A 26,545-nucleotide genomic window follows, 5' to 3' on the forward strand; every position below is an offset into this window, starting at 1 on the left:
AGTTATCTAAATAAAACATCATTCACTCAAAATGTACCTCGATATAGAGTTTATTCTTTAAGTGAAAACAATATTGACTTAACAATGAGACGTCAATGTTGTGATTAGCCTGATACTGAATAGGGTAATGAACTGTGTTAGTCTTTATATCGCTCTTTTTTAATATCAGTCATTTTGATGTTTCTTCGCAAAACCATAGGATTTGAAATCACAGTTGCATCCATGAAAGGGGCTACAGTTCCACAGGCTGTTTTCCTGCAATGCAGTCCTGGGACAACTGTTAGTCAGCATTTGATTTAAGACATGGATGTGCAGGCACTGTGGGGTGTTGGGGCCATAAAGCATTGATACAGTGAATGCATTGGTAATAAATTCACTTGCAGTGACTGTGTTTTTACTCATCTCCAAGTCAAAGCTTGGCTTCCCAACAGCAAAAATGACTAAAGATGAAATATTTTTGATAAACAATGTTTGTGTGGGCAACTGGCATCTGTTAAGCCTCTAGAAGTGGGCTTATTATTTGTGTCTCTGGGTGTTTGGATGCAGAGGATGTCCTCCTCTTTACCAAAGTTTAATTGGCCTGATAATACATCATCAAGCAGACAGGTGGTGAAGATCTCTACACGTTTGGAGGAACCCAGGCAAACCGAGTTGCTAAACAAATGTTGTGATTAGACCTGAGCCCACACAAAGCTGTTCAAGTTTAGCTGATCATTTAGATGGACGCAGTAGTTAAATTATCCTAGCAGAAAATCAAACTTCTGATTTTACAGCAAACATTAATTCTGAAAACTTTTTTATATTTCTGTATAAAGCGCCATGCACCTTTCCAGCTGCAGCCTTTGACACAGGTAGTCACAAGATTCTTTTCCTAAGACCTGAACATGTTTTGGTCTAAAAGATGCAACACTGTTATGGTTTAAGTCTTATTTGTCTGAGAACTATTTCTCTGTAGATTCCCTGATGGCTCCTATTTGTCTGGTGTACCTCAGACAAATTGGTGGGACCAATTTTGTTCTCATACTATGTGACGCATTTAGAATAAATTTTTAGGAACTGTGATATTTCCTTCATTTTGACAGTTATAATACAAATTTTAGCTCCCTTATCAAACTGAATGTCATTGCCCAACTGACACAGACACTCTGGAATAGTAGATTTTTTTTATTTATTTAAGAAATGCAATGTTTAATTTGAGAAAATATATTAATTTGGAGACATAAAAAATAGTTGCTTTAACAAAATGACCAGTGCCAAACTTTTCCCCCTCCAACTCTCTTGTCAATAGAGAAAAATAAATATTTGATCATTCCAAAATATCAATAGATTCTCCCAAATTCTGGGTACTCCTAATGCTCTCTTCTCCTCAGTTCAGTATGATTGCATAGCTCTGAGAACAGATTGCCAATAAGAATGCTGATTGTGTCTGGCAAACAATTTCTGTGTGAATTTGTCCATATGGTTTGAATCATTATCCTGTTAGAAGACCCAGTGATGACCCATTTTCAGTTCTCTTGCAGAGGTCACATAATTTAAATAATTTTTAAAAAATGCTACTTTTAGAGTCCAAGATGGCCCCTTCACTGTGTTATGGTTTGCAGAGCTTTTCAAAGAGAAACAAGCCCACATCTTCACAGATCCTAGACCATGCATAGTAGTGAGTATGAGGAGCAAGAAGTGATATATCTAGGCTCATCTGACCAAAAAGCATGTGGTTCCTTTTATTGTCCCAGAACTTCTGTTTATGTTAGAAAAGAAAAGCCTTTTTCCTGGCATATTTCCCAAGTAAGTAGCATTTAAGGGTTAAAGACATAGCAGACTTGGTGATCCCAGAATGCCATTGTTTGGTGCTGTTTTCTAAAAGTGAGTGTGGACTTTCTTGTCCTGGGAGTATTTATGGCATCGATGCCCAGGAACGTGGATAGTGCTCAATGCAAACACCTTCAAATATGTTTTTCTTAAGTCTTACAATTTTTGCCTATTTTTTTTTATCTTCCAAAGTATTTGTACAGCCAACTTTAAGCATAAATTTGCTGTAGCTGAGTTCATTGTGCTCAACCGCATACTTTCTGCACTGCACAGAGTCAGATCAATATTTGGTGTAGCCACTTCAGGAGCGAAGATCGATCAGCTGATGACTGAAATCAGTTTGTTTCCAGCTAGACTGGCCATGAAATGACAAATCAGTCAGTCAGATAAATCTGGTTCTGTGACTGGTAGAGTTAAACATTTGCACTGTGGGCTTGCTCTGTAATGTGGTTCATGTCCTCAGCATACTTCTGCAACAGAGATTTATGGGAGCTGCAGCACTGGAGCAGTTTCCCACTGGCTGGAAGGTTTGTGGTCCCTCCCTCACGTACCCACACAGGCTAAAACATACTTTCAATCAGCACACAAGATTTTGCCGTGTACAAAAAACCCAAGCCTTCTACATTTGCTGTTATCTGGACAAAAATAGTTGTTTGTGGTTCAAATAGATTGCAATGTGTTGGACTGGGAAATGTCCAGTCATCTTTTATCTTTATTTGAAAAGTTGTTCTCCAGGTTTTGCATGCAGGCCAATTTTGTTCACCATTAATATCAGTAGTCAAGTCAAGTTTAAGTCTAGTACATTTCAGCAACAAGGCAGGTCAAAGTGCTTTACTCTATAAAAACACAAGACAGCAACCAATTATGAAACAAGTATTAAACTTTACATTTTGTCATATGGCCTTATCCAAATCATCAAGCAGATATACATAAAATATATTGATCAATGTTCCAGTTACAATTAATCAAAGTTAATTCTAAACAGGTGGGGACTTAGCCTTGATTTCAAGGAACTCATTGTTTCGTCTGTATTGCAGTTTTCTGGAAGTTTGTTCCAGATCAGAGGACCATAGTGCTTCTCCATGTATGTTTGGTTCTGGTTCTGGAGAAGCAGAACACCTGAGTGTTCTGGCTCAACAAAAGGACTACAATGTATTTTGGTGCCTTTCAGTGATTTATAAACTACAAATGTATTTTGAAGCCTATTCTCTGAGCTGCAGGGAGTCAGCGTAAGGACATTAGAGCTGGAGTGATGTGCTCTACTTTCCTAGTTTAGTGGGAATGCAAGCAGCAGTATTCTGAATCAGCTGCAGCTGTTTGATTGACATTTTAGTTAAACCTGTAAAGACACTGTCGTGGCAACCAATGCAAGTAAAGATGAACACATACGTGAGTTTCTCTCTTCCTGGGACATTAGTTGTATGATCCTAAAAATGTTCTTCAGGTGACAGAAAGCCAACTTTTTGATTGTCTTTATATGTCTTCGAAGGTTCAGGTCTGAGTCCATCACTAGAGCAACATTTTGGACCCGATCAGTAGTTCCTAGCTGTAATAACTGAAGCTGTGTGCACACATCTTCAGTTAAGCATCTGTTCAGTGGTTGGATGGGTTCAGAGTCAATTGTTGACATTATAATGTAGAGCCGTGTATCATCTGCATAATTATGGCAGGCAATCTTATTACTTGTTATGACCTAACCTAGTTGGACCACATCGATGTCAAATAGGAGGAATCCCAGGATGGAACCTTGGGGTACCTCATGCTTGACTTCTGTCCGCTCTGAAGATAAGTTACCGATTGGCACAAAGAAGTTCCTGTTCTTTAGGTAAGACTCAAACCAGTCTCATACTGTACCAGAGTCCAACCCAGCTCTCCAGTCCCTTTAATAATATGTTACGGTCAGCAGTGTCAAATGCTGTGCTGAGGTTCTACAGAACAAAGACTAGTTCTTCCATAGTCTGACTTTATGTGGATGTCATTGAATACTTTGATGACGGTAGTCTGAGTTCTATCGCATCTTGGATATACAATTGTGAATTCCATAATTGTTTTGATGATGCAGTTTTGTATTTGAGTAAAACCAATTTCCATAATGTAGTTTTGTATTCTTATATAAAAAAAATATCTTAAAACTGTACAACTATACTTTTAAATATTTTAAACTGGTTTTGAATAATTGTCAATAATCTTCCAGTTTAATTTTAAACTCACCTCTAACATAAAACTATGTTCCGCTATTTGCAGTAATTTAATGTTATGTGACAGTTATGTGAAAGAGACAAGAAGATATTTTAATTGCCTCAGTTTTTTCCTTTTTGATTCATAGTATGATATGATAATTTGATGCAAGAAAACATTATTGCATGGAATTAAGATCAAATCTAGCAGCTGCATGATGTGTTAGCACAGTGAACAGTAAGAAAACAGAGCAGGCCATTCTGTGCAAATTTGTCAATTGCCTGGATTTTCTCCAAATGCTCCATTTGTTTAGATGCATGCATGTTAGGGTGCACACTGACTTTAACTTCACTGAGTGATTGTGACTGGTTGGTATGTCAGGGTTTCCTTTGTGCTAACCCTTGGAAGTAATAGCAACATGTCCATTGTTTACCCTCTTGTTCCACATGAAAGGAGGTTAAGCAAACAGGATTAATTCGGTTGACAAAAGGAGAACTGAAAAAAATCACAGGGCTCCACTGTGGCTCTGGTGGTTAACATTCGTTTGGTCTTCAGCGTATTTGAAGAATTTCTCCACTTATTCTAGTTTTGTCCCACAGTCAAAATGCATTCTTGTTTTAGTTGGCGAGAGTGTGTGTTTTAGCATCTCTCACCTTGTAAGGCAATTTTTTTTTACAACAAATACTACATTTGTGAGGACCCACTACTCCTTATGGGGCTGAAAGCCCTAAAGAAGAAGTGCTGTTTTGGGGTTGGGGTTAGATTTTTGGAATAAGGCGTAAATTGAGTTCAACTTAAGTTTACGGTAAGGGCTAAGTTTAAGATATAGAGATGAATGAAAAATGAATGCAAGTCAATGAATTCCTTGTGAAAATAGAAATACATACTGCATGTGTGTGTGTGTCTGTTGGCCCTGTGATGGACTGACTATCTTCCCAGGATGTTCTCTACCTTTTACCTTGTTACTGCCAGGATACGCCTCAGCTCCCTGTGACCTTGAACAGGATTATAGGGTGATAAAAATGGACAGAAGGAATTATAACTTACAGCCCTTTAAAAGGGACATAACAAGGCAAAATATAAGTATTTCATTCAACATCAATTTAACATTAATTGGGGTAGTTTTTCAGTTCAAACTAAGCTAAAACAAGAAAAGTTTAGTCTGATTTAACTGAAGACAGTGAGATAAAAAACAATAGGTCTATGTAAATATCTAGTTTCAACTGTATTTCATATTAGGGGTTGTGTGTTCGGGCTGCAGTGGCAGTGGCGCAGTTGGTAGAGCTGTTGCCTTGCAGCAAAAAGGTTCTGGGTTCAATTCCCGGCCCAGGTCTTTCTGCATGGAGTTTGCACGTTCTCCCTGTGCATGCGTGGGTTTTCTCCGGGTACTCCGGTTTCCTCCCACAGTCCAAAAACATGACTGTCAGGTTAATTGGTCTCTCCAAATTGCCCCTAGGTGTGAGTGTGTGTGTGCATGGTTGTTTGTCCTGTGTGTCTCTGTGTTGCCCTGCGACAGACTGGTGACCAGTCCAGGGTGACCCCCGCCTCTCGCCCGGAAAATTAGCTGGAGATAGGCACCAGCAACCCTCCCGACCCTACTAAGGAACAAGGGTGTAAGAAAATGGATGGATGGATGGATGGATGGGTTGTGTGTTCAACGTAATGTGGAGTGGAACTGGTTTTCAGCCAAAACGCAATGTGAATGAAGTTCAGAATCTTCTCATTTGACCATAACCCCTTTTTACATGTTTTCTGTGTCCTTCACGGAAAACACATTTCTCATGGCTCTCTCTCTTCTTGTCACATTTTCAGTAAGGTGCATTTCTGAGTACAGGGTATGATCATTTTCCATGACCCACCTCTCCACTACAGTTTTTAAGAAGCTGTACTTTATTTTAAAATTGATTTAAAACATGCAGCTAAATCTTTCCACTTAAACCACTGATGAGGTCAGAGTTTGAGTTTAAGTGCTCAGCTGATCCCATTGATATCTATTATACTGTGACTGAATCAATAGTCCAGCAGCTCATTTCTCAGGAGCTGTCAATAACAGAGGGCCTGATCTGCAGGAAAGTGGCTGGCCACTGTTACGAGCCGGAGGAGGAACTTATAAATGAAGTATGGATGTTTATTAAGGAAGATGAGGTTGGCTTAGATATGTGTGTGATTCGGATGTTTGATGCTACTCTTTGAGCATAACAGGAATTAAGAGTGTCTCGGATGGTAGGGGGTGTCTGTCTTTCAGTACGTGTGTGATCATACCCACTTACGTGCGTGACTGGGTGCACATGTGTTGTGTTTTTTTTCCCTCCTCCTTTTATGGTGTTTGAAATGTTTTGTTTGTTTTTTTTTTCTTTTTTAAACCATGTTGCTTCGGTACCCCTTGAGCTTTCAAACCCCTGGGTGGTCGATATGGCCTAGTTTATGAATTTCCTGCTGCACGCAGAATGGCACACACAAACAACTTGCACACACACACACACACACACACACACAATGCACCGTCAGCCCTACTTGCATGGCACACAAATACGGATCCCGTGAGCAAATCGACGGAACATGTATGACAACACAGCGTTGTTTCCTTCTGATTTCTGGGAGGAGGGAAAGAAGTCAAGTATCCGAGAGGGGAAAAGGTAGATTGAGAAATAAGTGGGGCTTTATTAAGAAGAAAAGGGTGTGGGGAGAGGACAGGCGTAGAGAGAGGAAGGGTGGTGGAGAGGGGGTGTATAATAATGTGTCACAGCATGTGGAGCCGTGCCAAGACACACTGTGAATAATCTGTGGTGGGTTTTTTTGCTGAGCCGGTTATTGTTGCATTAAAAATATAATGCCAAATATGTCCCAGTGTCTGGCTTGCCTTAATGATGACAGCCCGGGGGAATGAATAATTAAGACACTGGGAGGAGGAGTCTGTCTCTGCTGTGTTAATAGTTTTCCACTGAATTCTACTCCAAAGGAAATTGATATCATGACAATTAAAAAATACCTTCACCTTTTGCATTGAGAGTTCATGGAAGAGAAGTTTATAAATGAAATGTTGAAATGAAGCAGTATCCATAAAGTGCAACATTAAGCTTTCTGGTTAATTCAGTCTGTACCGCTAGTTTTTTCTGTTCTGCTGACTACTAATAAGTATACACACACATTACAGTGGAATCGTGCCCATGTAAGGGTATAGTGTAATTCTGTCCCAGGTGACTTGCTTCACCTGGGGCAAACACCTTTTTTGATGTACATGGACTCATGAAAACAAGCTTAATAACAAAACATGAGTCAAAAGGTTTTGCATTATACATAAACTCTGCTCTGTCCCAAAAAAAAAAAAACAATCTGGTTTTAGAAACTGAACAATTTCTGCAATTTCTTTTGGGGTTCCTGGTAGAGGCATGGATAAAGCAGACACCATGTATGGAAGCTAACTGCTCAGTGCAGTTGCTCAGAATGCTTAGAATTAAATAAATACATAAGGCATCATGAAATAATTATCTACATAAATTAATAATAGCTCAATATATATACAGTAACTAAGTGCAGTGATTGAACAGGACAGGGATATAAATACTATAACATACTATAAATTTCTAACCGGTATATTTCATTAAATTGACATAAGAGGTAGGATTTAGCAAGTGTTCACGTCTCCCTACTCCTTTTCAAATAGTGCAGTGATAAGCCAACTGCTTTGTACTTGGTTGAGATTACAAATGTGTTCTCTTCTCCTACTGGTTTTCTTTGTTTTTAAAAAGCTTTTTGAAATAAATAAATAAATGAAATAAAATTCAAAGCTCAATATACTGAAATAGTTTTCATTCTCCTTAAACAAAATAGATGTTATGCCCTGGAGTTGTTTTGAGTTATTTTTGAGGTTTGACTATTCTGTGTTCCTTCGACTCTTTCTTTGATTAGACCAGTCTTGTTTCTGTTTTACTAAAGTAAAACAGAAACATAGCTAGAAACATAGCTAATGTTTCTAGCTATGTATATTTCTTGAGTAAAGCAGCTAAGAATTATGTTTCTTACCTCTAGTTCTTATTTAGTGTTAGATTTATTTCCTCGTCTATTGTGTACCCTTCCTTGGCATTTTATCTCTCCCTCTCTCTCCTCACACCTGCAACCCCTTAGCTCATCAGCCCAAGTTTTTTGTTCCAGCATCCACCCTCACAGTATTTAAGCCCTTCTCCTGGTCACTCTCCTTTCTGGTTCCTCCTGTTATATCCTCATGTCTCCTTTCTGTTTTTTTCCCCCGTTGGATTTATGGTTTGTGTTCTGCCCCGGTTCCCTGTGATTTTTGTAAGTTCATTATTCTTATGAAATATTCCTAATCTACAAGCTGCTGCTACCTCTCTGCATTTGGGTCCACCAACAACCACTACATACCATGACAATGGCTTAATAATCCAACCATCCATCCATCCATTTTCTTACACCCTTGTCCCTTAGTGGGGTTGGGAGGGTTGCTGGTGCCTATCTCCAGCTAACGTTCCATGCAAGAGGCGGGGTCACCCTGGACAGGTCGCCAGTCTGTCGCAGGGCAACACAGAGACAGACAACCATGCACACACACACTCACACCTAGGGACAATTTGGAGAGGCCAATTAACCTGACAGTCATGTTTTTGGACTGTGGGAGGAAACCGGAGTACCCGGAGAAAACCCACGCATGCACAGGGAGAACATGCAAACTCCATGCAGAAAGACCGGGGCCGGGAATCGAACCCAGAACCTTTTTGCTGCAAGGCAACAGCTCTACCAACTGCGCCACTGCAGCCCGAACACGCAACCCCTAATATGGGTGTGATTATAAGTAGGGAGACCAAACTGTTGATACCCTGCCATCACATTAAAAAAAAGTAATAATGTGAAAATTATGTATGTAGTTTAAAATAAATAAGTAAAACTCAAATAATCATTAAAACATGTTTTTTAACCTTCACAAAGTCTTGACATTTAGTTGGATTCTGCAAGCTTTTTACACTGTGTGCAGTGTTAAAATTATCTGAATGCCTCATTTTTTTCTAACCAGCTCAAACTGACCTTAGGGCTTGTGGTTCCAAGCCTGCGATATAGATCTGTTGTGCTAAATCAAATCAGGCTTTAGCTGACCCATATCTGACCCTCTGCTCGGTTTAGAAAACCAAATTGGGTTGTTTTTACCCAAACTGTTTTTACAGTGTAAAACTAGAAACTGGGTCTGTGTTAATGCTGCCAAATTAACAGTTTGTTAGCCTAGGCTTAGCCTAGGCTTAACAGGCTTAGTTAAGCCTAGACTTTCTTTCTTGTTCCTTGCTTTTATTTATTTTTTATTAATATTTTTTCTTCAAGTTGATGCTATGCCCCGTTGTTGACAGGGTATTTTTCTGTTACGCTGCTGATAGCTACATTCACTTTGTCGACCAATCACTATTCCTGGCTGCCACTTGTTTGAGTATAGACTGTAATTTTGTCAAAAAAAAAAATGAATCCATGTGGTTGTTTATTCTGCTCCCTCTTCCTCTGGCAAGCTTAGCTGCAAAAGGGTGATTCATGAAAGAGAACTAAGACTGGCAGATGGATACAGATATGACAGAGGCTGTGTAGCAATAAGATTCATCACCTCTAAATCCAGGTTTAGACCTAAATCTACTCAAGGCTTCATTCCCAGAGTGTCTTAAATAAACGGCTCTGGAGCCTACGCAGCTTTCATGAGGAAAAAAGCGGGCTCTGCTCTTTAAATCAGGGGGTAAAAGCTTTATAATATGCTCTCCTGCCCTCCTATCTGAGTCCTCCCTTCTGCCCTTCCAAGGTGAAATGAAAATGACCGGATTGATTTATTATCAGAATGACTAGCTGACACACTGCGACTGTTTTCTCCTTTACTTCAACCAGTTTCACATGTTTAACAATAGATTTTGAAAGGCCCAAAATTAGAAACACGGATCAATATTTCAATGCACAGATCACAAAAAGAGACTTGGAAACAAAGCCAATCCACAAACACAGGGAGATACACAAAGTTGCACAAGTGCAAATCTGACACACACACACACACACACACACACACACACACACACACACACACACACGCACATTTCATCCCACATGCTCTGTAAATAGAGAGCAGGATGTTGCAGACATTTGGGTGCATGGACAAACAAGCAGTGTTCCTTGTGAGAGAACGGGAGAGAGAGAAAAAGCAAGCACGGAAAGACGAATGAGAGGTAGAGGCACAGAGAGACACACGGGAGAAGAAAACTGGGGGTAGGTGGACAGATGAAGTGGTGACTCAGGAATGTGATATGAAAAGAAAAGATTCAGCACTTGGAATGATTCTCCTCTTCCTCCTCCCATCTCAGACAGAGAAGGAGTGGTGGGTTTCCGCTATTTTTTACCTACTGTATCCTTCTAATCTTATCCCCTGCACATCCTACAATACTTTTCCGTTCCCCCGCATCTGCCACTCTTGCCTTGTGAATAGCAGTCGTCACAATTAAAAAGGAGACTGAAGTCAATAAAGGAGTATTTAGAGACTGCCAGGGCAACTGTACACAAAATGCATCTTTTAAAGGGAGAAAAGTTGGCCAAACGAACCGATCCCTTTGTATAAACGTATGTAATTGCTTTCTTTGAATTAACCGTGCTTAACCACAGTTTTTGTAAAGCTGATTACAATTTCACAGTCAATGTCCACTGATGGAGGAAACATGGAGCATTGGTGAACCTTCCCAGAGTTTGTGGATCATCCTGGACGCCCTATCAGATATGGGACCTACTTCTCCAGGTCACAATCCCCTTTCCTGGCTGGTGCCTGTGCCCACCCGAGCGTTGATGTCACTCTGTGTCTGAGTACTCGGGTATGTATCGGCTCACCCTGGTGACTGTCGAGTGCGCTGGCTCTGTCGGCCTCTGCTGTGGGGTTGTGTACCCTCAGGGCTCAGGTCTCTGTATCCTTGATTAGATCATAGTTGGTTGTTGGCGGAACCTATGGGCTCATTGTTTCAGCCCCCTGGGGCTTCTGCACTGTGGCTACTGGGGGTCACCTCCTCCGTTTCTCTCTGGGAAAGGGGTTCTAATGAGACAGAAATGGAACTTTTTTGAAATGTGCATCCCTTACATCTGGGACAGCAAGCACTCATAGTATTTCAGAAAAAGAGTGTTATACCTCCTGTCCATTGGTGTGGTGGAGGAAGTGTGTTGGTCTCAAGTTGCTTTTCTATTTCAGACCAGTACAGCTTGTTAGAATTAACTAAACCATAAATTCGACTCTCTACTAGAAAACCCTGAAGCATTTTATCCACCAATCAGTTTGTAACCTGAAGCTCAGCAGGACAATGGTCCAAAGCACACCAGCAAGTGTGTGTTTGAATGGGGGAAAAAAAGCAAAATGGAAGTTTTGCAGTGGCCTATTCAAAGCCACAAAGATAAAATCTGATTAGAATTTTGTTGTATGACCTCAACAGGCTGTGTGGCTGAATAAAAACGACTCTCCAGAATAGTGTAAAAAAAATCCTCTACAAAGACTTAAAAAATTGATTGCGTTGGAAATGCTTGATGGCAGTTGTTGCTGTGAAAAGTTTTACAACCAGTATTTAGGTTAAGGGGCAATTACTTTATCACATACGTGCAGGGTGGTTTGGTCAGTTGATTTTACACGAGAACTGCTTTCAGTTTTTACTTTTGTTTCCTGTCATTATGGCCGCCTTAATGCACTGGCTTAGCTGGACTGAATCCCAGGGGCCTACAATTTTCACTACCCTATCATTTAGGGTAAAAAAAAACACACACACACAATAAAAGAAAAATCTTTGCTTTTTAACTTGCCAGGTTTTCTGTCATTAATCCTTATGTGGTTTAATGGTTTATACGCTCTTGCTTACTGCTGCTAGTAAGAAGTCTACAGTATGTGGCTGTAATTGTCACTCTCTAAAATGCCCTACAAGGTGTTCATGCCACTTTTTATCATGTTACTCAGACTTCAATATATTTTATTGACCGTTGTTCTCAGGCCCTCTGATAAAACCTGTTCTGGAATTGTGGCTTTTTCTAGCGTTGCAGAGATACAAACTGAAGGTTTTGATTATTTTTCTTTCTAATATATGTGAAGCACATTAAGGCTGGATGAAGCGCGTATCTGAACAGTGACTCATGAACAAAATGGTCTGGACGGTACCCTTCTAAGACATGGGCAAACTCGGATATTTGTCTGTCACACATAATGTTTTTTCAAGAAAATTTGATTGAAACTATGAACAACTTTGTGTTTACCTATCACATAGAATCACAAAATACTCTGAAGTTTTTTGTTTGCATTTTGACAAAATGTATATATAATAAATTAGCAGATAAATGTCACGGTGAAAACATCTACTTCAGGTCTCAAATATGAGTAAATTATAATTAATAGCCATGAACTTTTGTTTTATTTAAAGTTACAAGTTTAACCCGTTTTATTTTCAGGAGTGTAAAGTAATTGTATTATGTCAGACTAACCTCTGCCAAATGAATAAAATCTGTGTCTGTATGAAAGCATTAACTACAGAATTTTTGTGGAACGTTAGATTTGTTTTATTAGTGAAATAAATGTTTTAAAAATCACCACAAGTGCTGTATGCCACAGGAGCAAACCCCGAGGTGTAATAGATCTAACCTATAGTTAGAATAAAAGTAGAAATATTTTCTTAGGATGTCTGAATACATCAAAACCTTTAGGAGCATAAAGTGAAAACCTTGTTTTTCTTCCTTATTATTAAGTGTTGACTTCAGCTCAAACCTTTGACTGTAATGAGGTAAAGCTTGTGGATACGTTTTGCCGTCAGGCTCCTCTCACAGAACCAGGACAAGTATTCTAATATTTTATTCTAATAATACAAAAGCTACATAGCATCTCATTGTATCATTTAAAGAACTGAGCGTCATACCTATAGTTGCCATTTGGTCCAAACATTTTGCATCTTTAAACAAGACTATTTGGTACCAGTGTTCTTAACAGACAAAGAGTTTATTTTTATTGTTAATTAAGTGGAAGAAAATTGACACTAGGTTGTAAAAGATTTTTACAAAGAAGTCTGAAAAGGTTGGAAAGCACCACCACCCCTTTTATTCTGATACCACTAAAGAAATGTGCAGCCAACTGCCTTCTGATGAACCTTAATCAGTTGGTTATACTTTAATATCTGAATGAATTCAGCTGTTCTGTAAAGGCCTCAATGGTATGATCATGGAATATAGCAGACAGGTGAGCAAGAGTAAAAAAAATTGAAGAGGTAAAAAAGGAAAGAATATCACAAGCTTTAAACATCTTTGACGACACTGCTATATCATTTGAAAATGGAAGGCGCATGGCACCATTTGCACCTACCATCACTTGGTTGTTGCACTAAACTGACAGGTAAGATAAGGTAGACATCAGAGAAGCAGTCAAGATGCCCATGGTAATTGTGAAGGATCTCAAGGGATCCAAAGAACATATCAAAAAAATATGTCTAGATGAAAAGTATGAATCATTCATTCCAGAAATGTGGCCTTTATGGAGGAGTGGCAAAATGAAAGCCACTGCTGAAGAAGCATCACAAAGATGGGATGCTTCTCATAGCACAAAGAAAGGTTGGTCAGAGGCAATGGATTAAGCTAAATGCAAGTTTAAGGTGTTAGGATCATTGATCATTTGGGTTTGTAGTTTAGTTAATTTGTTTTTCTTAGTTATTCTTATTAAATCAGCCTTGGTTCTGTTTTACTTTAGGTCAGTTCTTCCTTAGTTTTTCTAGTTAGATTAGATTTATTTATTCCTGGTTTTTAGTTATTCTTTGTTAAAGTTAGATTAATTTTCATAGATCTCCTGTTGGTTTACTCTACCTTGCCCCCTTGTGCCATTCTCTCTTACCTCAGTTTGTCTTCTGCTGCCTCCTCTCACACCTGCAACTTGTTAGCCAATCAGCTTTCACTCTCTCTCCCAGTATTTAACCACCTTTCTTTCACTCACTCCTCTGGTTCCTCCTGTACTTCTCCACTCCTCCATGATTCCTGTTTGTTCCCTGCTCTTGCTCCATGTTACCTAACTGTTTGTAAGTTCTTCTTATTTTTTTTACTTTCTTCATTAAATACTCACCACCAACTCGTCGCCTCAGTCTCCTCTGCATTACAGTCTTTACTCCATCTTCATGACAAATGTACGTTTATTTCCGTTACAGATTTTCCACATACATTGAATAAAAACATAAAACATTTAAGACATTTAAGATTGGAATAATACATCAGACCAACAAGAAAACATATTTAAAGGTGGAAATATTGACTTAATGAAAGTGTATTTGTTGCATAATAATCACTTTCAAAAGATACATTTGAGATCTTTCAAAAGATACATTTGAGATGACAAGTGGAAGGTGTCATCTCAAATGTTACCTGCAAACTGAAACCGTGGTTTCTGCTCCTGCAGAGCTGGCTGAATAAAACAATGAAAAATATAACTTTACACTGCACAAAATTAGGTTTATATGAACATTTTAACCAAATTTATTTTTAAGTATAAGGAAATGTGTAGTGCTATGATCATTAAGGGGTAATCACTATATTAAGTTCTTACTGTAAATGTACGTACCCAAAAATACTAAGCCCAGCAGAGATGTACTGCTCAATGCCAGAGCATTCTGGCATTAAGCTCTGGCACAGGCTCATTCTTGATGAACTGATTGCATAGATGCAGCTTTGAAGTATCCTTTCTTGCCCCTAAGCATCTTTAAACAAAGTGACAAATCAGATAATCGTTGAAAAGACTCTAAATTTCCAGCACTTATCTCACTCATTCCTCCTGCTGGTGGTCCAATGGATTGTGGAATACCTTGCTGGCTCCAATATCACACAATTCACATAATATCACTTCAAATTAACTAAATTATTTAATGCGCTCAACTTTTTAAAATTAAGTGCTTTAAAATATAAGTTTAAGTTTTACTTATTTTGATTAAAGTCAAAATAGTAACTTCACAATACACCTAAAAGTTAAATAGACTTAATTTAATTGAGCGTTTGCAAAACCTTGATCAAAGTCAACTTGTAGTCACTTATCAAATCAATGCAAAGTTACAGTTTACAGGTAATGTTCTTCTGTTCGGTTCTGAATATCCTGCTGCCTTTTGAGTGCTTCGTTTTCATATGACTATTCGTCTTACAGGTCAGTGTAAGAGGATTCAGTCATGCTGTGTTTGGACATGGGGGGTTCATATGATGTTCTGAGTTCGCATTCTGACCCACTTGTGCAACTTTTAAGGGGGTTGTTAAAATCAACGGGTCGTCTCCCTCTTCTGCCCCTCTACTTCAGTGTAGCTCATGCATCTCTCTCTCTCTCTCTCTCTCTCTCTCTCTCTTTCTCTCTCCTCCGTCGCTTATCTCTGCGCGCATCGTCAGCACTAGTTTGGAGTCAAATCTGACAACCGCAGCCTTTGCCCGCTCCTTCCTCCGACTCTCCTAATACTCTCCGGCGGCTGTCCCGGCTCCTTTAAAGGGGTAAATCAACTATTTATTTAGCTAAAAACACGTGTCAACATTGATATTTTCTTTTCTTTTTTATTTCCAAAGAGTCTAGCTGACCTCGATTGCCTACTCTGTGCCGTGCTTTCTCTCAGATGATGTCTTACCTTGTTTCTCCTCCTAGCTCTCACAGTCGGGACCGTGGGACCGCATCCGACCGCTGTGTTCAACTTGAGGCGAAGAAAGACACGGGAAACTCCTCGGGATTCTCCGTACATCGCGCGCTCATCTGGATTTTGTGGTGAGCTCACTTAGTTACATTAAAAAAAAAAAAAAAAAAAAATCATTGCATTTCCTTTAACGGTGAATACTATCCAAAGCGCTGCATCTGTTGTGCTGATATGATAAGAACCCAGCGTGTGCAAGCCAAATTATTGAAGTGCATTTTTTATTTTTTTTTATTTTTTAATAGACCAACTCTTCTTTGTTGTTGTTGTTGTTTTTTTTTGCATGCACAAAAGCAGAAACGCCGCAGCACTGCTTACTCGCTTCTTTCGGAAACCCCCCGCCTCCCCTCCCCTCCTTTTTATTTATTTCTTTATTTTTGTAACGTACCCCACTTAGTTCCCGCTTATTGTGCATGTGAATTAAACGTGGCCACTTGTGACAATTTAGCTGTCAGTATTCCTATCACGAAGCGCGCTGAGAGTCAAATAATACCGTCCGGAGTGTGGGAGAACAGGAGGGAGATTAGGGTGAGAGGAAAGAAGACTGTGAGAAGAAACATTTGCGGGATCCCTCAGGGAAGCGCTGCTTTCTTTCTTCCCTTTATTGGGAGGATTTTTTTTATTAGTCTTTAATGCCTCTACAATGATCATATTATCTAATACGGTTTTACAGGCTCTTTTTAAGATGTGCTTATTGTCAGTGCCATTACTGCTCATTATACGTGGTGACACACTCCCGGCTGTGCTGTAAGAAGGCATCTACTGGGCCATTTGCTGCTTTTTTTTAATTGTCCTGTTTATCAATTAAACTTGTCTCTAATGGAGATCTCACACTTCCTCCAACATAAAACATTACTCTCCCACACACCATCCGTTAGCATCTCACCTCCCACATAGCCACACTTGCTGTCCACAGCCGATTATCTGGTTACATGCCACCATTTGAGCTAATAGAGTCCTTACTTAATGTGATGACTTCTCAATCAGAGGCGGCCGAGCACAGCTGAGGGCCGCTTAAAGGTTCATAAGCGGTGTCATCAAGGGCAGATCAAGAGGCCAGTGAAGACCAGACAAAGTGCCCCGTGGAGGTTGTCTGAGTAATTTGCTGATTCGTTTTATTGCTTAATTACAGTATGGGGCTGTCACTGTATGTAGGGATGTGTGTTTGTGTGTGTGTGTGTGTGTGTCTTTTTTAAGTGTGCCCGTGTGGGTGTGTGAGACGGCTTTGCTCGCTCATGTGTGTGCAAGTAAAGAATGAGAGAGCAAAAAGAGGAAAAGAACAGAGAGAGATTATGCTAACTCAAAGTTTTGGAAGAAAAGGATGGGGGGGTTACTTTAGTAAGCAGTTTTCCCAGTCACATTCTGTCACAGTCTGCAGGAACACAAACATTTCTGTAGACTTTAAAATACTAAAGAGAAGAGGATTAAAACTTCCAGTGTCGTAGTTTTGAAAAGTTACATTTTCAGAACTGCTAAAATTATCCTTCGTGCTGGTTCTGCGCTTCTAATGAGATCCCAGAAAAAGTTCTGGCTGGATGAAGCTTAGGTTGGCACAGCAGTGCCCCTCCCTGACTTGTTTCTGTGCACTGCCCACAGTTCTCTACAACCATGCATGCTGTAGTAGCAGGTGGTCATAGAAGTAACATCATTTATAGAACTTGGAATGACCACATCATTTGTGATGGATAAGGCAGATAAGGCAGGCAAAACGGTCTCCATTCTCCCGGCAACAAGAAGAGAATGTGGTCTCCTTATTCACTACAAATGCATAAAAGCAACATAGAACTGTCTTTGTGACATTGTAGGTTATGATCTGTACACACACCCCTTTTATAATGCTGCTCTGAACGATATCAAAATCCACCAATGAGTCCATTCAATAGGCTGAATACCAAGACTACACCTACATAGGGCCGCTACCCAGAAGCTGCTGGTATTTTTGGATGTAGGCTGGGGAATTGTTCCATGTTTAAATGAGATTGCATAGACGCCTTACCTGCTCTGTAGTTGTCATGCCAGGACACTGTGTGGCGCTGTAGTTTTAGAATGTGGTTGAAACGCACATGTGCTTTTGACCCTTAGCTTCCACCGTACTATCTTCCACCTCATTTAGAAAACAGTAACCTATCTCAGATAAACTAAGTGCTCATGTAACACACCTATATATTCTGTTTCAGGAGTTGTACTAAACTGAACAGTTTAAGAAGCAACACAGTGCAATGCTATCCTCCATTGTCTTTGTTATCTTCTCATGCATATGGAGAACAGTCCCTGCAGCCATATGTTCTGCACATGCGCACTTTCACACCTATGGAGAACTTCTTACACTCCACAGAGGATGTTCCTGAAAATTTCATTCTGACACCTGTTTTTTTTTTTTTTCTTCATTTCCTTTATTTAACCAGGTTAACCCCATTGTGATCCTGTTATGTCTTGTTATTGCATGAAAAGGACAGCAGGGGGAGCTCTTGACTATGTATGGGAGATGTGAGAAGAAGAAGAAAGAATTAAAGAGAGAACTGAAGCTGAGCTAAGTCGGATGCCTGCTTATTCCACTATTTCTACATAGCACACCACAACAGATCCATATCAATAACTGCTGTCAGAAATTGATCTTTGGAGAACAGCAACAATACTATGGTTTCACTGAGTTATTAATAGGTCCTAAATGACACTCGAAATACAACTATTGCTTTTCACTGAGGTAATATTTTTCACACCGAATTTGTGATGACTAAACTTAACTACTGAGTGAATTTCTTTATTAAGACCAGAAGCAAGTTGAGGCAAGTCCACTGCAATACATGGGAATGTCATTTGTTTACATTGTCTTAACCTGTCAGCATTAATGACAGATTTAAACACAAAAAAAAAAAAATAATTTCCTCATATTTCAGCCTGTTTGAAATTTAAGGCAGCACTTAGGCTAATGTAAGACAGTTGTAGAAAATATGTAAAAAAATTAAAAATATATCTGTTGATGTGTTTTCCAACATAGATAACAGAATAGTGGGCTAATAAGAGGTTGAAACTGTGAAACCAGAATTTTCTCCAGCTGTATCAGTATGGAGTAATTGCATTATTACCACCTCACCTGTTGTTGCACACTGCTGATCAGATCATTGATGAAGTCTGCTGGGGGGTTTTCTTACCTACATAAAAAGCCCAGTTAAATTCCTTGAAAATATTTCTCAACTGAATACAGACAGTCAGGTTGTGAAAACTAAACCCTCTATGACATTATTGCAACTCTGCCTTGCCTGCAATAGGCAAGGCATGCAGCTCTAGTTGAATAATGCCACAGTATCACTTTACTACTCATCTGTTTCTGTAATACACACAACTTGACGTTAGACCAAGCCAAGTTGCCAGTTTTTAGGCATGTCAAAACGCCTTGTATTTAAACCTTAAAATGCTCCACTGCTCCTAGATTACTGTAAATTGCATGCAAATTCCACATCAATAAGCCAATAATACAACCATTTAATCCCAAAGTACCCTATACAGACACTATGTCTGTGCCGATGAAGATCAGTTCACTTCCATATGCAAACTGCATATGGACCATCACCAGCAACACACATACTTCATATACATGACTGAACTTATTGTTCCACAGAATGCTCCTCATTTCCTTAAGCTTAGCATACATTTATTCATACGCATGAATACATGACAGGATAGTTTGATTACAACTTGCAGGGGAGCCACTCGTCATTCTAACAGGAAACACTGTTGAAAATAATACTGACAAGCAATCACATAACTCTTGTTTTAAATTTTTGTGTTAAAACTGTAATATTGTAAACCCATAGTGCCTTTATTGATTTCTTCATGCCGGCCCATGCCAGGTAACAAGACTGCTCATGTAAGACTCAAATTTTGGCAATTCTCTGCGAAGGCGACATGTCTGAAAAATGTTGGACAACAGTTGAGGTTCTGCTGTTTTGTGTCTCTGTTAAGCTTGTGGGGAAAAAAATGAAATGAAATATGTGAAGAGATGATATGTCTCAAGCAGGCATCGTAATGAATGAAAGAAAACTCATTTTTATTGGAAAGTGTCCGGCCTCTTCACTCCTCAATTTACCTCCAGCACTCTGTTTAGATGAATTTCAGTCAGGGAATCCACACAGACGTTTCACCAGAGAATTTGAGCCTCGTCTTGTAGACTTGGCCGTGCAATCATGCTATGAACCAATCAGTTAGTTTCGGTACACCCCATCGGTTTTTCTTGTCAGGTGAAAAATGAGATGTATCTTCCGACGATGAGCTGATGTGGTGTCACTGATGGCTGTGCAGGTGATTATGATGACAGGTTTGGTATTGGTCCCCATAATGACAGCTGCAAAACTGATTATCTGAATAGTACCCATGCTGAGATGTTTAATTATCTGGCAGATTAAAGGAATGAACTTCTGCACTTAGGAAAGCTGTTGTCTGTGTTGAAGTGTGATTAGCATTTCAGGGCCACTGTTTCAGACCACTTGTGCAGAAGAGAACCCACCTCAGGTCAACATTGTTGATTTTGAGTCCCTTAAGGAGCTTGTCTCTTTTTGAGTAACACCATGAACCCGTCTCCAAGATAAATGATTTGATCAATGTAAAACTAATCTAGACAACTTTAACCTCCAAACTCCAAACATCTTTGGGTGAGGAGTTTAACTCTTTAAAGCGCAAGGTGTCCCACAACATCCCCGTATTAGACGTTCTCTGCTTTCCGTCTAAACATAAAAAAGACTTAGTTACTAGGGGTATAATAATACAAAACCACAATATTTTTCAACAAAGTGAAATCAGTGTTTCTATTATCCACTTGCTGTTTGCATAATGAGCTATTATGAATTATCTAAAGGTGTGCACTTTAGACTGCTGTATTAGCTTGTGTTTATGTTTTCAGCTAATACAGACTTCTCAACCGACTGGACAACAACACCTTAGAACAAAACTACTGAAAAGGCCCCATCAAATTGCTTGTTTCTCCCCAGTGGTTTACAACAAGTTGACAGATTGTCAGACAAGAACTGAACAATTTGCGAGCGCTGTCAGAAAAGCTGGGCAGGCTAATTGTTTGCCTCTAACTCTGCTGAAGTTGGCGTCTGCTTTGTAATTTCCTGTCAATGCTAAAATGAAGAGCTTTTTCATGAGTAGCATTAGATCATCTCTCGTTCAAAATCTGAAATACTTGGATTAATTCTATGATGAACATATTCTTCGAACACAGATTATTGAAAGTTTTGTTTTGGTTGTGAAAATATAAAATAGAGAATTTTCTTATCGTTATTTTGGCTTCAGGATTGTGATGAACACTTTAAAAATAGCAACTCCTAGTTTTCCCAAATGTATTGCTAAAATCATCTTGTCTCATTCTTATGAATTGAATATGTTTGTACTTATTTCATGAGGATGATTTTTCATTGGTCTCTTCATTTTCACAATTTCTCACTTATAAGCTCTCTAGTCCAATTAACATATCTAAATGCATATTCACACATTCATTTTTTTCCAGGATAACCTCACATTGTTAATGTGAAAAAGAAACTGCTCTCCTGTTCAGCTATCAAAGGCAATTGTACTATAACATCTACCATAGTTCCACACTCCTTAAAATAAATATAGTGGGGAAAAAAATCTGCTGAAACTGCTGAAGCTCTTGAACACTTGGGTCCGAGTGCTGCAGCTGCAGCTTTATCCCTCCATCTGACATAAGGCATAGATAACGCACTAGCAAAGCAGAGAGGTAGCACTGAAACAGCAGAGCCAGTTTTTCTCTGGAGATAACTATAGGCGCAAATTAGTGAAGGCAAATAAACAAGAAGGGATGAAAAGCCTGTCAGATTCCCTGGCACCAGCCATGGGTAGCATTAATTTCCATGTCAAAATGCAATTTAAACCAATGTCAATTATTCTGGTAATTTTTACCTTTTGTTTGACATGTTGTCTAAACTGAAGCAAATGACTAACCTAATTTTTTTTAAGGTTTTTGTGGCTCCAGGAGCCTTTATTTATTAGTAGTGTTTGATTTTCTTACCTAAATACAAATATACTGATGGAGACAATTGATGATTTCATTTATTTTGAGAAAAAGCTATTAAAAGCAACCTGGCCTTATGTGGAAAAAAGTAGTTTCTCTCTAAACCTAGCTACTAGTTCTGCAATTCTTGATGATGATAAAAACCATTAAGCAATTGCGATATCCTGCAATGTTTTACAGTATTTAACATCATCGTAGAGGAGTTTTGGGCTGTTTTTCTTTGCAGAATAGTTTTGTTATAGTCGTTAAGAGTCGAGTTTAGAGCTTAACTAGGCCATTCCAAAACCTATTCAGATAATGATTTGCTGATGTGTTTTATATTGTTGTCCTGCTGCATTAGTGAGTTTGGGCTTAATGTTTTAAATTGATGGCCAGAGAATTTTCTGATTTTCTGAGAGGAGAATTCAACAGTCCGGACTTTGAAGGACCAAATAAGCCTTAAACCTTCCCTCTACCACCACCATGTTTGACTTTCTAAAAGTCTGTCAACATGATATTTTCCCAAATGTCTTTGATATCTTGAAGTAATAATGGCAGACCAAGCACTCCTGGGAGGAAAGTCTTCTTCATTTGTGGACAATGGCTGTTTCTGTGGTCTGCAGGTTTCTTAAAAGCTTTAAAAATACGTTATTGTCCTTTACAGACTGAATGCTGCCCATAACTTTCTTTGATCCGGTCTCAATTTCTTTCTTTAAATCAGGGCTTGATGTGTTGACCTAATCAGGCCTTGATGTACATAGTAAAAGTAAAATGTGGTTGATCATAGCTAATGTATTTGACAAAGGGTGTACTTACATTTTTTGCATCTAGGGGTTGTTTGATTTGGATAGCTTTTCTATTTCATAAACGGAAACCATAATTTTAAAGAGGCATTCTGATTTATGTTTCTTATTTTTGTCTGATATAAAATTTTGTTTGATTTAAAACTATCCATCCGTCTGTCCGTCCATCTCCGTCCGTCCGTCCATTTTCTGCACAACCTTGTCGGGATATGGGGTCCTGAGGGTTGCTGGTGCCTATCTCCAGCGAATGTTTCGGGCGAGAGGCGGGGTACACCTTGGACAGGTCGCCAGTTTGTCACATGATTTGAAATAAATTTTACAAAAAAATATTTAAAACAAATTTGTAAAGGGCAAATACTTTCGAGCCCAGTGTAATGTAAAAAGTGACATATCTTACTGCCTAAATTCTATAGCTTGAACATATCATTATATAAAGCCATAAATGATGTGTATCTCAAGCCTGGAAGGCTTTAAGACACTTTGTGTTTATTTTTCTCTCTGGCAGGTGCATGACGTCATTGTGATAATGGTGTTACAGTGCTGCAGTCAGGAATAGGGTTCTGCTACATCTTACATCAGAATAAGATTAAAAGCTCTTTCTTTTCGTGAGTGCTCCTCATTCTGTCAGCTTTGTTGCTAGAACAGACGCAAACACCTGCTTAAAGAGCTTCTGCGAGATGTAGACAAGTTGAGTGTCTTTTACTTGATGGAAGAGCTGTAATTGTATTAAGTGTTTTTGTTAAGACGCTGGGTTGGTACGGGCGCATTCTTATAAGAACCTGACAATCCATGCAAAATGGTCGTGACATTACAAACAACTGCAGATTTTTTATTTTTTTATGTGCCAGATTGTGAGTTTTTTTTTTTTTTTTTTCCCCAGTTGTTTGTTCTCAAAGATGCATATAAGATAAAATATAAAACACGCTTACATGTTCTCGCTCACATAGCACAGGCAGATGAGACAAATAAAGCATCTCAAAGACACAGAGGTAAAATCCTGGCTGCTAACGCAATTAGTCAAAAACCTTATTGCGTCTTGCAGCTATCCTCCCATTCTGTCAAACAGTACATGGCCTCGGGTTTAAAAATAGCTGAGCACAAACACAGTTTTAGCAGGGACAGCCCCGGTGTGCTGGCGCCAAACCAAAGAGGTGGTGATAACAAGGTTGAAGTTAGTTGGGATTTTTGCTGCACCTCAAACCTCCTCACACCCTTTTTCTAAATCTGATTCATCCTCAAATGAAATGTTTTTTCCAAGAGTGTGTTTAAAAAAAACACACACACGCACACACACACTTTTCTCTCTGTTTTCTTCTTCTTCTCCTGCCAGATACAGTTGAGCTATCCCCTTCTGAGAACACACACTCGCACATACCCACCCACCCCTCTAATACTCTCATACGCTCACACACTTTCTGCTTCACACCCCTCGTTCTCTCACATCTCTCTCCTCCCTTGGCACCTCGATGTGTTTCTCTTTAATTGAGATGCATTTCAATGTGGTGCAAATTAGCTTTCTACAGCTCAAGTCCAAACTTGCAACGTATATATGTGAGTGTGGTCGCCCATGCATACGTGCGTGCACATGTGTGTGTGTGTGTGTGAGGAGAATTCCCACAGATAAAAAAGAAGGCGCTACCTTCCTGTTCGTTCCACTGCCGTGTCCTCTGATGCCTCATCTCTCCCACAAACTTATATTTTTAGCATGGTATTAATAAAAAATTGGCTGCTTTGGACTCCTTTAGTGTGTGTCCTTTGGCTGGATAAATTCACTTGGCTTGCCTTGTGTGGATTTGAATTCCGATCTGAGACTCGGAGAGATGACAATATGCTGCAGCTCATTAGGGAGAGGAATGGAAGTGAGGAGGGTCAGGAAGGTCACGAAGACATCCGTTATGCAATGCTCTCCTGACTTTTTTCTGATCTGATCTGGTGCTGTCTTCCTAACGGTTAAAGCTCACAGCTTTTGTGGTACTCTTCCGCCCAGAGCAGGTAAAGATGCTTGGCATGAAATAGCAGTTACTAATCTGTGCTCTTTTGTCATAATAGGTTGCAACCTCTACCTAAACCACAGATGCAACCTGTCACAGGTAAAAATGTGAAAATGTAATCCACCTTCTCGCAAAAGTTGACACTCGTCGTTGTGCCACCATCTCATTTCAACTGGCATTTACACTTGAAAATTGATGGCTTCTAGCAAGTAGTTAAATATGTGCATGTAAGATTTCCTTTGGGCTTGACTTCCAGGTAAAGACAACTTTACCTGGAAGTGAGGTATTTGGAACATGTCAAATATAAAACCTGGCTTTTTACAATGCAACTAGATACGGATCCAGGATTTAATGTGGCTTTCAGACAGATTCAAAATAAAATTAAAACACTGTTTGCTTTTATCAAAGTCATCTTATGAGCCAGCTAATAATGTTTTTAAAACATGTTACCTCGGAACGAGTGGCGACGGAGCTCCTTTAGCTTCCATACCATGATCAGAACTTTTCCAGACAGTATTTTTTTTAGAACAATTTAAAATACTTACTTACTTTTAGTTAGCTTACTTTTAGTCATAACTTTAAAAACCAAAGGTTTCCATAATATGTTATGGTTTTTACGATTGTCTCATTTTAAAATGCTCCAAAAAGCTTTGAAAATGCTCTATCCGGTGACCTATAATCAGCTGCATAAAATATTGATTGTTACTGGAAGCCTACTCTGTGTTTATGGATTTGAGTGTTAGCTTAACCAACAAGCAGTCTTTGTTAGTTTAATACATCAACACAAGAGAAGCTACTTCCCTTCTGACTTCAGAACAAGACTCTCAAACAACATTTGTGTGCATGTCTGGGGATTATGATAATAAAACAGTGAGTTGGACAAATCTAAACTATATGCCAATACTGTAGATAACGCTTTTGTGAGACGGAAACTACGACGTTTTCGAGATCTGGTTTGGCTACCAGTAATGTATAGTAACTCTGTAGTGGCTTCATTCACACTTTAGTTGGTCCTCTGGTTTCAGGTGTAGCTGATTTTTGAAGTCATCGTTGGTTATATTATACCTCCTAATATAATGACCCACCTACGTTTGAATGCAGAATTGAAACCATAAGTGTTTCAGTTCTGCATTTGAACCATCTTTAGTTCAGAACTGCATCCATGGGGTTTTATTTGGTAAAACTGAGAAAATCAATGTGGGCTTCTCAATTGGCAGATCGTTTGGTGTTATGGGGCTCTTCGTGCCACTTTTTCTGTTGAGAACACACATGGATGTGTGAGAGAAAGAGAGCGCAAGGAGTCATTTGGGAGAGTGATGCTGACAGTAGGGTGACCTTGGGGCTCCCAGTCTTCCTCCTGTCGATGAAAGAAATGACTTAGTGCCTCTCTTCCCGCCCATGATGGCTCATTTATTATCATTAGGCACATAGTCAAAAGATGCTGTGCAGGCCCTCAAGACGGAGTGCGGTGTGTGTTGCTGTGTATGGCTGTTTCTGATAGTGGAGCAGAGAGTGACAGACAGCAGGAAAGAGACGGAGAAGGGAGCCTTATCTCATATGATAAGTGCTTCATGTCTGAGCATATGTGTTTGTCAGCCAGTGTTTGTCACAGGTGCACTCGGCTTCGCATTGGCTCGTGTTCGGAGTGTTTATCCGTATTTTGACAGCCGACATGCTGCCTGTCTGCCTGGATCTGCCTGTGAGCCGCACCTCTCTGCCCGCTCTCCGCGCCTCCAGCCTAACCCTGCGTCACCTCGGCCGGCCAACTGAGCGACATCGGTGGTATATGGCTACTTCAGGGGCGGCCTCCGCGCTATCGTTTCTCAGCATGATGGATGGAGACTTCTGCAGGCCAGTCAATACCCAATCTGAGCCCCACTGTCCTGATTTAAGATACAGCAGAACCCAGGTGACACACTCAGAAGCATGCCACTTTAATCACTGAGCATCAACTCCGTCCCTCTAAGATTGGTGTGCGGATGGGACTGCGTGCGCGTGCCTGTGTGTGTGTGCGGTTATATTATTATCTCACTCAGTCAAGCAGTGCTGTAATCACACAGCGATCGGCAAGTGCTTGCACTT

The 26,545-nt window shown here is 39.6% G+C and overlaps 1 protein-coding gene and 1 long non-coding RNA gene across 23 annotated transcripts in view; one reads left to right on the forward strand and one right to left on the reverse strand.

Annotated features, from left to right (window-relative positions):
* LOC103469095 (uncharacterized) overlaps nucleotides 1-15,682 on the reverse strand; it is a 33,917-nt gene extending 18,235 nt beyond the window's left edge. The window contains exon 1 of the long non-coding RNA XR_014088256.1: nucleotides 15,600-15,682. This is a non-coding gene — a long non-coding RNA (uncharacterized LOC103469095). The remainder of the gene's footprint in view (nucleotides 1-15,599) is intronic.
* Nucleotides 15,625-26,545, forward strand: part of ptprdb (protein tyrosine phosphatase receptor type Db) — a 202,082-nt gene continuing 191,161 nt past the window's right edge. For all 22 annotated transcript variants that reach the window (XM_008416472.3, XM_008416463.3, XM_008416509.3 and 19 more), the window contains exon 1: nucleotides 15,625-15,733. The gene's annotated coding sequence lies outside the window, so the exon portion shown is untranslated. The remainder of the gene's footprint in view (nucleotides 15,734-26,545) is intronic.

This window comes from Poecilia reticulata, chromosome 1 (genome assembly GCF_904066995.2).
Source record: "Poecilia reticulata chromosome 1, P_reticulata-male-v2, whole genome shotgun sequence".
In the NCBI taxonomy this organism is placed as follows: Eukaryota; Metazoa; Chordata; class Actinopteri; order Cyprinodontiformes; family Poeciliidae; genus Poecilia; species Poecilia reticulata.